This window comes from Camellia sinensis, chromosome 8, assembly GCF_055761805.1.
Source record: "Camellia sinensis isolate YWXY chromosome 8, ASM5576180v1, whole genome shotgun sequence".
Classification (NCBI taxonomy): domain Eukaryota; kingdom Viridiplantae; phylum Streptophyta; class Magnoliopsida; order Ericales; family Theaceae; genus Camellia; species Camellia sinensis.
The window spans coordinates 54,752,651-54,763,742 of record NC_138968.1 but is presented as its reverse complement, the minus strand read 5'-3'; positions in this window follow the sequence as shown (position 1 = coordinate 54,763,742).

Sequence of the window (11,092 nt, the reverse complement as noted above, 5' to 3'; positions counted from 1 at the left end):
CTGAGACGCTATGAAAGCGTTGGGGGCTGGACTTCATGATGAAGTTGCCTACGTATCCCAAACATGGGAATCAAGCCTTACGTAGTTCCGGTTAAGGTACACTCGGGTATTTTAACCTTCACTTTTCAGGCTCTAACTTTTGCCAAGGCGCCCGATGCGGGTTTTCGACCTTGCGAGCTTCTTTTCTCTTCTTTTTTTTTGTTCTTTTGTTCATTTTTTTTCTTTTCTTTTTCGCATTTTTTTTTCTTTTCTTTCCTTTTTTGTATTTTTTTTGCTTTTGTATTTTTTTCTTGCTCTAACTTTTGTCTGGGTCGCCCTTCCGGGTTTTCGGCCCAGCGAGCCTCTCAAAGGGTAAAAGTGTAACAAGTCCATGCCAAATGGTTTTTGAAGTTGAAGCCTCTCTGTGTCTAGGAGAACGGCTGTTGCAATGATTTGTAGGAGACTCCGTCATGGCTGCTCCACGAGCTCCTTTAGGTGAGATCTACTCTTTGATTCGACTTTGTTGCCTCTTGTTCGAGGGCTGTTTCTGATCTGGCCATACAGACCTTACATGGCGTTTGACCGTTAAACTTTCTGAACGGGTTCAAGGTTTGAAAACGAACGGGTTGAATCTTGAGGCTGAGAGCGATCCTAAGCTACACAATCTCAAGAGCGGTTCCACATAGGTCTTCACAGGGCCGTGTAAAACATTTGTTTTTGAAAGTTTTTAAGAAAGCGACGAATCGCTTGTGCCGAAGATAGTGTGGAACCAATCTGGATCAAGCCAGGGTCCTTCCCAGTACTCACGCTAACAAGCATGTTTTCATTCATTAGAAAAAGGGCTTAGCATGCTTCTCTTTCTCTCAAAATGATCAAAATTTTGCAAAACCCGAGGAATTCCTTCCTCTTCGTTTTTATCACCGCGGTGTTCAAAAGAGGTTTTTGAAAAACTTAGGTCAATGCAATCAGTTTGGGGCGCAGGAGAGCATGCGAGATGTACCGTCAGCCCATTCAAATCCTCTGGCACTTAAACTGAAAGCAAACATGAAAGTGAGATAGCAACAGCTGTTTCATTCAAATTTGTTGGTGTAACTGGCCCCTCGGCAGAAACAGACTCAAAACAAAAACAGGTAATTACAAGACAAAACGGTGTTCGGGACAACAACCCCAGAATCACCTGGTATTCTATACAAGGGGGACAGACTCGCTACAACAAGACAGACCTTTAAGCAAAAAGACTGACTCAAGACAAAGAGACAGACTCAAAACAAAAGACTGACTCGATACCCAAGCCAGGATTTACAAAGCTAGCGTGCATTCACAGCCACTCAAAAATGCGTGCCAAACGCCACATTCAAAATACATCCAGATGCCGCCCGCAGGTGGTTCACCTTCTGATTACATACTTACAGTATCTGTGTCCTCAAAATCCAATAACTGGGTAGTAACGGACTTGGCTGAGGTGGGCGGGAGGATAACCTCATTGTCAATCAAATCTTGCACCTCATGACGGAGGCGGAAGCAATTGTCGGTGGTATGGCCTGTCTGCTGGTGGTACGCGCAGTACTGAGCAGCATCATGCGTAGCGGGGAGATTCTTCGGGAGAGGCCGAGGCTCCAAGGGTTTAAGGTGTCCCCTCTCGGCAAGGATCTGAAGTGCCTTGGCCAGAGGCATATAGAGAGCATGAAAGGTCCTGCGCCCCCGGGGTAGGTACTTTGGAGTCTGAGCGTTCTTACTAGCCGCACAAGCGAAAGGGTCGGCAGGCGCCACCTTAGCTTTCTGATCTTTCCCAGGTGCAGGGGCGGGAACAGGAGAGACTGTTTCGGCATGACGGGGCCTATCCCGATTTTCTGACTGGCTTGAACTACCCTCAAGTGGAGTGGGGAAAGCATCCTCTACAGTTTTTGCCACAACTGCGGATATCTATTGCTTGTTCATCCCCCCGGCTTTCAGAGCCTCGACTGCCCACAGCAGTTGTTCAATGGGATCGGCATCTGCCTTCATTTTGTCTTTTCCTCTGGCCTCAGCCTGATCGAGGGTTTGGGTTGATGTTGATATGTCATTGCCATAGCTGGAGGCCATCTCCGGTTGGCTAAGTTCAATCACAATTAGCCCCAACAGCGGGGGCTCCTGGGGTACAAAACTCCCGGCATATGGTGCGGCTGGAGGTGAAGCTGACATTCCATAGGCGAGATCCGCTACAGACCTCTGGAGATCACCTATCATCCCCATTAGTTCGAATGTAGTAGGCTCGCGAGCCTGGTATAGCTGGGGGGCCCAAACCGGGTGCGCAACAGGCGACCTGGGTGGATGTGGCATATCAGTGTTGGCCTCATTTTGCAGAGTGATCCCCTGCTCCAATGCAGCTGTCATAACCACGATCTCTTCTGAATTCTGCGTCATCGTAAGTCCTGCCTCAGCGAGGGGAAGCACTGGCTATTCTGTACCAATTCTCTGGACACTCTGGACTGAAAGGAGAAACAAACAGCATTTCAGCCCAAACAGATCAAACACGGGTGTAGCTGAACAACTGTACTCTACTGCTGATCATTGTTCCCAGAAATCACTGTCCCAAAACTGAACCTGATACCCGCAGATAACTGATTCTCATAACTGACACTGATACTGGTGTCCTCAGGTCTGATACTCAAACTTGCAAACTGACATGTACTTTCCTATAGAGATACATTCTAAAAGCGCATAGCGAGTAAAGAGAGCCAAAACACCCCTATGTTGGGGTAGGGTTTCCCTGTCCTATTTTGTCAGGAGCTAGGGTTTCACTATGCACGCAGCAGTTTTCAAATAACCTAACATCGGGTAAGCAGCCTGTCCTAACTTGGAATGATCACTATGGATCCAAGTATGCACTAGGTCGAATGGTCGAAAAGGGTGCCCCGGTAAAACCGGGGTTTGTGTTCCCATACTGTCAGAGCCCATAACTGGTCAGCCTTATGGTCATGCCTTGACAAGACAAGCCTCCAGCAAACCGTTCAGGAATGGTAGATGGCAAACACTGTGTTCCTAGGCGCACCAATGCACATGCAATGCAAAGAGACACATAAATGAAATCAAAACAGAATATCACGAGTTCGAGTCAAGCTCTCTAAATCCCCTGCGGAGTCGCCAGAAACTGTAGCACGCGCCCGCGAGGGGCCCCGCTACTACAGTTCGGACTCGATTTGTGTCGCGGTTCTTAATCTTGAACCAAAGAGTCCAAATCTGGAAAATCATTTTGAGAAAACAGATTTTAGGAAAGAAGTGCCAAACATGGACTGCTTTGCCAGATACAGAGTCGCCACCTAAATGTTTTTTATGGGGGAATTTTGGAAACCCTGACTCGGTGCCGAAGGCCACATGTCCGTCATCACCGGAGTTGTCTCGGCTCGGGAGCTAGGGTACGATTGGGGAAGGTCAGCTATGAGCACCCCCTCTTGCCCGATCCGAAGATCGGCCTCTACTAACCGTGATATCCATTTTTGAAAACTTTATGTGTTCTTATTCCATTTATTAGCCTAGAATTACTATGTTATGCGCACAGCAAACAAGTATAGACTAGATTGCCTAATTTGGAAACAAGCATTGCATATCCGTTTGTTTTGAAAAGCGCTTTGGAATTTGCTACTCGTAAGTAGGGTAAAACACGGATTTCAACGAGTTTTTCCAACTCAAACAATCTAACCTTCACCCACGGGCATTCAAACAGTAATATCACGTAAGCATTTAGCCACATGGCAAACATACTGTCATGGTAACATTCACATGCATGTGAGATGCTAAAGCATAAATACTTACATCGTACTCCGTGCCAAAAACAGGAACCTGTTAGCAATCAATGCATGATCCAAGTCCATGTTAAATGCCTAATGCATCACATACAAAATGTCACTAGAGTAGGCTCGGCTAGTCTATGAATGACATGTGAAAATGCACAACTAACATGTATTCAATTCGGAATTTGAAATACAGATGTAGTTAGAATGATGCGCCGAGCCCGGTGCATGCAAAGCAAATGTATGAATGCACGCATGCATTGCATAAGGTATGCTGATTTTTAAATATGCCCTAGTCTACCATCATAAGCAGGTAAATAAAAGGGAAGAAAGAAGTGGGGATTGGAAGACATACACACCACTCACACACACTTATTACAGATTTGCCCTCGCGCGGAGGGACCAAATAAATAATACAAATTAATTAACTACGCAAACAAATTAAATATTACAAATTTCCTAATTAATTAACAAGTTAACTAAGCTAGGAAAAGCAGTAAACCACCTCGGAGGAGAGCCAGATGCAGCGCGTGCTCGGGTCTTGCTCGGAAGTGCACGGCCATGCATAGTCTGCCTCTGTTTTCCCCACTCTGCTCCTCTGGAGGCTACCAAAACCTCAGGGATGTTTCTCTGGATACTGGGAATCACCATCGGCTGAGTAGAATGCCCACCGGTAGTGGCCTGTGATCACCGGCACAAAATGAATCCATCGGCTGGTGATTTACTGCCGGTCGGCAATGTACACTGCCGGTCGGCAAAGAATGCCTGCAGAACCTGCAACTCACAGCAGCAGGGGACAGAACTTGCATGGCAATACAATTCAAGCAATGTATGCACCAATCATGCCCCCTATCATGTTTGTAACTCAAAAGGACATGTGTCTCGATTCTCGGACCGCCAATCACGCATTTCCATGCATGACGGCCCAAAGGATCAAGTGTGCAACTTTCATGTCAAATTAAATGCAAACCAAACAAACGAACCAAGGCCCAATTCCTATCACCAAGTCAAGGAATAAGGCATGCATGCAAGATGCAATGCAACCTAGGTATACATGCTAAGGATGCAACATGGCATGGCAAGACACTTATACAAGCATACAAGCAAACATGAGGCAATGCAAATTTATGAAAAGGTGGACTTATACATGATTTAGGCAACCCTAAATAGGCCTAAAACAGTGGCCAAAGTGACCAAAATAAAGGACCAAATACACATGCACACATGCACATGTTAAAGGAGCCAAAACTTAGGCACAAATTGGACAACTCTCAAACACATTTGAAAGAAGGTAATCATGGACATATGACATGTAAGGTAAGCATTGAAAATCATGTTAAAACATGGTGCCAAACCAAGCAACAAATCAAGCTAAACATGCAACAAATAGCCCAAGTGCTTGAAGCAAATCAAAGGGGCTTGAACCATGACCAAGCCAACCAAGCCTAACAAGGCTAAGAGGACTTAAAATAGGTTCAAGGTAGACCTAGACCATGCAAATGGGCCTCTTAGATGGCATCTAAGTGACTCAAATTCAAAGGCGTGTACAATGGCCAAAACATGGAACATGCTGCACAAGCTTTCAAAGCATTAAGGAGACATCCAAGGCAAACATACAAGCATGCTATAAGGTCTGAAATTATGCTAACAATGATGCCAAATCATTAGAATAAAGCAAATAGTGCATGCTACAAACTCACACACTTGAGGCCAACAAGCCAAAATGCAAAGAGGGCATATAATGCGTGCCATGGCCGACCCAAACAACTATGGACAGACCTCTAGCATGGCAAAATAAGCACACAAGCTTCACAAAACGAGACCTAAAACATGCTCGAGCAAAGGCTAACAACCTAAGGCATATTAAGGCAATAACAAGGCATTACATGGCAGGTATGCTAAGCATGCATGGTGTACCAAAACCAACACACAACAAGGTTATATCATGGCATAATAAGCATGGACAACAGCCAAGATATGATCAATACACACTCTAACATGATGCTCTCTCAAGAGGCCAAAAAGGGTCCATTTCAAGGACAACAAGGAGAGGGGGTGGCCCTCCCCTTTTGGAGACTTCAAGGCACCATCTCCGCCACTGAAATCCCTCAAGATTTCAGTGGTGAAGAGGCCCAAACACCAAAGTTTCAAAACTTGCTCAAAATAGCACAAAATGGGGCCTTTCAAGGCCTAAGAGGGGTCAAACACCTCCAAACCACAAAACACTCTAAACAAACAATCAAGAGGGCTAAAAAATAGAACTTTTTTGTATTATACACTAAGGTCAAAAACGATTTTAAGATAGGTAAAAATGTAATGCAAAAATGGAGAATAAAGGGGCTAGTTTCTTACCCTTGAAGACCCCTTCACAAATGATGCTCCAACAGCCCTCCTTGGCTTGAAAACAACTCCAAAACTTCAAAACCAATCTCTTAGAACCTCAGTAGCTAAGTGAAGGTGAAACACTATGTGTTTGTGTGCAATAGTAAGACACAAATGCACCTAGACACACACAAGAGGGAGATATAGAGATAGAAAGTGTATGGTTTCTAACCCTAGAACTCAAAACCCTAAAAATGGCTGTCTAAAAATATCTCAAGTCTCTCAAGTGTCTAACCCTCAAGCCAAGAGAGAAGGCTCTCTCTTATAGAGCCTTTTGTCTTGTAAAGCTTACAAGACAAGCTTCTCAAGAGAGAGATCCCTCCATACACGTGTATGGAGGGGAGCCAAAAGCAAGACAGCTGTGATAAAATATCTGCAAAAGCAGGTGCACAGTAGTCGGCCGGCCAAAAATGCCATTTTGGCAAAAGTGAGTGCCGACCGGCAACAAATAGTGCCAACCGGCAACAAAAAGTGCCGATGGCAGCAAAAACCAGCCGGTGACCTCTAGCCACTGTCGGTGGTGTGTGGGGATGCCTCACAAGGCATTCCCTGCCCCTCCAAGGCAAAACACAAGTGTTTGGTGCAAAACCAGACACAAAACGGTCGAGTTCGGAGATCCTGAGGCAAGACGCGTAGCCGAGACCTCCGGGAACTCCCAACGAACACAAACAAGGGTAATCACCAAGTGTTCCAATTGTGACGTCCAAGTCTTGAGGACGGTCAAAAATGGGGTGTCTACAGGGTGCTCATAGATGACCTTCCCCAATCATACCTAAGTTCCCGAGCTGAGGCAACTTTGGTGATGACGGACACGTGGCCTTAGGCACAAGTCAGGATTTCCTAAATTCTCCCAAAATAAAATATTTAGGTGCCGACTCTCTATCTGACAAAGCAGTCCATGTTTGGCACTTCTTTACAAAAATTAGTTTTCCAAAACGATTTGCCGGATTTGGAATTTTTGATGATTTATCGGTCTTGCATTGCACTTTGCGAGATTAGATTTAGAACCGTGACATTTGAGTCCGAACTGTAGTAGCAAGCCTAATTCTCGGGTGTGTCTATTGTTTCTGGCGACTCTGTTGGGGATTTAGAGAGCTTGACTCAAACTCATGATATCTTGTTTTGACTACATTTATGTGTTTCTTTGAATTGCATTTGCATTGGTACGCCTAGGACACTATGTTTTTCGTATGCTATTCTTGAACAGTTTGCCGGAGGCTTGCTTAGAAAAGCATGTCATAAGGCTGACCAGTTGCGGGCTCTGCCACGACGGGAACACAAACCTCGATTTTTACCGGGGCACCCTTTTGACCATTCGACCTAGTGCATGTCGGAATCCATAGTGACTATTCCAAACTAGGGCAGGTTGTTTACCCGAATATAGGTTGTTTGAAACCGCTATGTGCGTAGTGAAACCCTATCTCTTGACAAAGTAGGACAGGGAAACCCTACCCCAACATAGGGGTGTTTTGGCTCTTATTTGCATGATATTTGCTGTCAGAGTGTGTCTCTACAGGGTTGTGTGTATCAGTTTGCAAGTTCGGGTATCAGGCCTACGGCCATCAGTATCCGGGAATCAGTTTTACTTGTGGGTATCATATTCAGATTTGGGGCAGTGAATTGGGAACAGTGATCAGTGAATAAGAACGGTTCATTCAGCTTGTGTTTGCCAACTATGTGTTGTGTTAATTTAAGCCGTTATGCTGTCCGTTTTTCTGTTCGTTATTTCCTTATTATGTTTTATTTATCTTTTTGCAAGGTAGTTTAGCACCATTGCATCCGACCAGGTAGATATTCCCCGAGCACTCTGGTTTAGAGGTCATAGACTTAATCAATCCAGGGATCTGGTAGACGGACAAGCAGTGTTCCTTTCTTTATCCCCGGTTACCAGACAGAGATCAGTAAGGCGCAGTGTATCGGTACAGCGGTCGTCAGATCAGTGGTGTACCCCATTAGTGAATAGTCAGACTGAGGTCTCAGTTTCTATTACAGGGACAGGTATACCAAGCATTCAGATAGATTAGTACAATATGACAGGCTTAGAGGAGATGATGCGTCAGCTTTAGGAAAGTATGAAAACCATGCAGCAGGATGCTGCCCGTCAAATAGAATTTGCTACATGCCAGGCCGAGGTTATGGCCCAACAGGCAGAGGTAATTACCAGGCTATAGCTGTAGACTGGAGCATCTACTTCACACCAAGCTCCTCCTCCACCAAGAGTTCCCATACTTGGGGAGACAGTTAACGTTTAACATGACACGGACATTCCAATCGGGCTGGCTCCGCCCCCGATCCTACCCCATCTATCCAAAGCACAGACCAACCTACCGGATTCTCCCTTTAAGTTCGAAGTGGACCCCACAGCACTAAAAGTGAGCAAGCTTGAAAAGCTGTTCAAGAACTCCCAGGGTATGAAGTCCATCCCAGATATAGAGGATGGGTATACCGACTCGGCTGTGACTCTGCTAGATCGGTTTAAAATGCCGCACATAGACCGTTTCGACGGGTCTAGAGATCCTATGGTGCATTTGCAGCTATTTTTAGACATACTAAGGCCGATGGGCCTCTCCAGATTACAGAAGCTTTCCTTATTTGGCCGGACCCTGTCGGGTGTAGCGGCCATTTGGTACACCAAACTGGAAGACTCCGTTAAGAGGAATTGAGAGCAGATGGCTGAGGCCTTCATAGCTCAATACTCCTATAACACGCAAATTGAGATTACAATCCGTGATCTTGAGACCACTAGACAAGAGCCCAAGGAGAGGCTTTTCGATTTCGTGACCCATTGGAGGGCCAAGGCCTCGATGATGACCATCAGGCCCGTTGACAAAGATCAGATTCGGATGGTTGTGCGTAACCTCTAGCCCAAACTCATGCAGAAGATGATTGTTCTCCCCCTCCCCACCTTTGCAGATCTACACGAGATAGGGGTACAAATCGAGGATGCCATGAAATAGGGGCTCATTGATTACGAGAGAGAGTAGCCTAAGAGGTCACGCAACCGCAGTACAAATGCAGGCACAAGTAGTGCTGCAGCTGCCAGATCTTCAGAAGTGGGCATGGTTACCACCACCACCACTCCAAGAACGCTTGCAGCCACATCATCACTGGTGCATCCAGAAGTAGCTCACGAACAACCAAGTATCCACCCCGAAGCCAAAGAACCTTGACCCTACTATATATGCCCCCGTCCAAAGCTCTGGGGGTTTTGACTAAGAAAGGGCACTTGAAGCCCCTAAAGCCACGACCACTACGAGTTAGACTCCCTGCCTCCCATAACCCAGCCAAGTACTGCGCCTTCCACCAACAGCATGGTCATGACACCGACCAGTGCTTTCGATTATGTCATGAGATTCAGGATCTTATTGATAACAGGGTGATCATACCTCCGGAGAAACCGAATGTCACAACTAACCCTCTCCCACCATACAACCAACCTCCACCTCCCAAACGCATCAATTTCATCCAAACTGGGGTTGTGTCATACGACCCTAGCATATATATCACCCCTTCTCACCTACCCAAGCCGGAGGTGTTCATCCCTGACAGCACTGACTTGTGCATGTTGGACATCTCCCAAACCTGACCAGAAACGGTGGTGGTGGCTATCGAAGATAGAATTGGGTTAACTTTGGTAGCAGATGAGAATGGTCAGTCAGAGCCTGAAGGGTCTGCGAGCTTCATGTACAACCCGAGCGGTTACATTACATCAGCAGGCTAGGTTAGGCCAAATGTCGAATTGCCAGCGGAGGCAGAGATTTGTGTAGTACGAGAGGATGGACCTAATCAGGGGCTAGATGACCTAGCGGATCTGGAAAAACACATGGCGAATCTGCAGTTCTTTGAAGAACTGGATTTAGGGGACGTGGTAGTCAATTGGTTTGATGGATCAACAGAGTCTACTGGGTGGCTTGATGACCAGTCAGATGTTGTCGAACAACCTCAACTAGAACAAGGTCTGTCAGGGACGGAGACATCAATAGTGGCTGAAAGGGCCGGGAATCAATTTGCATCACTGGAGAGCACCGGTGTTAAGAATTTTGCTCAGAACATGCACAGTTTGGGAACAGAAGAAACTGAACAGCAGGTTATACTAAAACAATTTGAGTGGGAAAGGATCGAAGATTCTAAAAGAGTCAGAAAGGCCAAAGCCCTTGTGGGGACAGAACGTACTGTGTGCACAGGAATAGAATATGTTGTGGGCACAGGAACGAAAGGTGTTGTGGGCACAGGGATAGTTGTAATGGAGCCGGACAGGTGTCTGTCGGTCGTCGATGGCATGTGGTGGGAAGATGATGATCTATGTCTTGCCCACATAGATGAAGACTAGGGACAAAGCTAGCCGGATGACACTTGGTATGTGGGAGAGGTTGACCACGTGACTAGGAGCGGGCGGTATTTTAAGCCCCCGCACTTAGATCAACCAGAAGCGTCCGGGAAGGACAAGGAGGACAAGAAGCAAAAAAAAAGGTTACTCGAAGAAGAGGCTGTGCTGAAATAGCTGAAGAAGATACAGGCAGACATCTCTATCTGGGGACTGCTTATGGCTTCAAGAGTACATAGACAGGCTGTTATTTCTGCAATGGACAAGGCCAAACTCTCAATAGACACCACGCCTGAGCAGCTGGTAGGACTGGTCTTTCCGGGAGGAGCCTCCCCGATGTTGACCTTTTCTGACAAGGAACTACCGCCTGAGGGCTCAGATCACAACAAACCACTCTATATCTTTGTGGAGTGTAGAGACAAGTGGATACCAGTGGTTCTTGTCGACACGGGATCCGCCATTAACGTGTGCCCGTCGAAGACAGCATATGCAATCGGGTTGAAGCCCACGGATTTTGTGCCGACTGCCCAGGTGATAAGGGCCTACGACAATACTAGTAGAGAGGTGATGAGGATTGTGCAGATTCAGACCCAGGTTGGTCTAGGACAACATGATGTTGACTTTCATGTCTTGGACA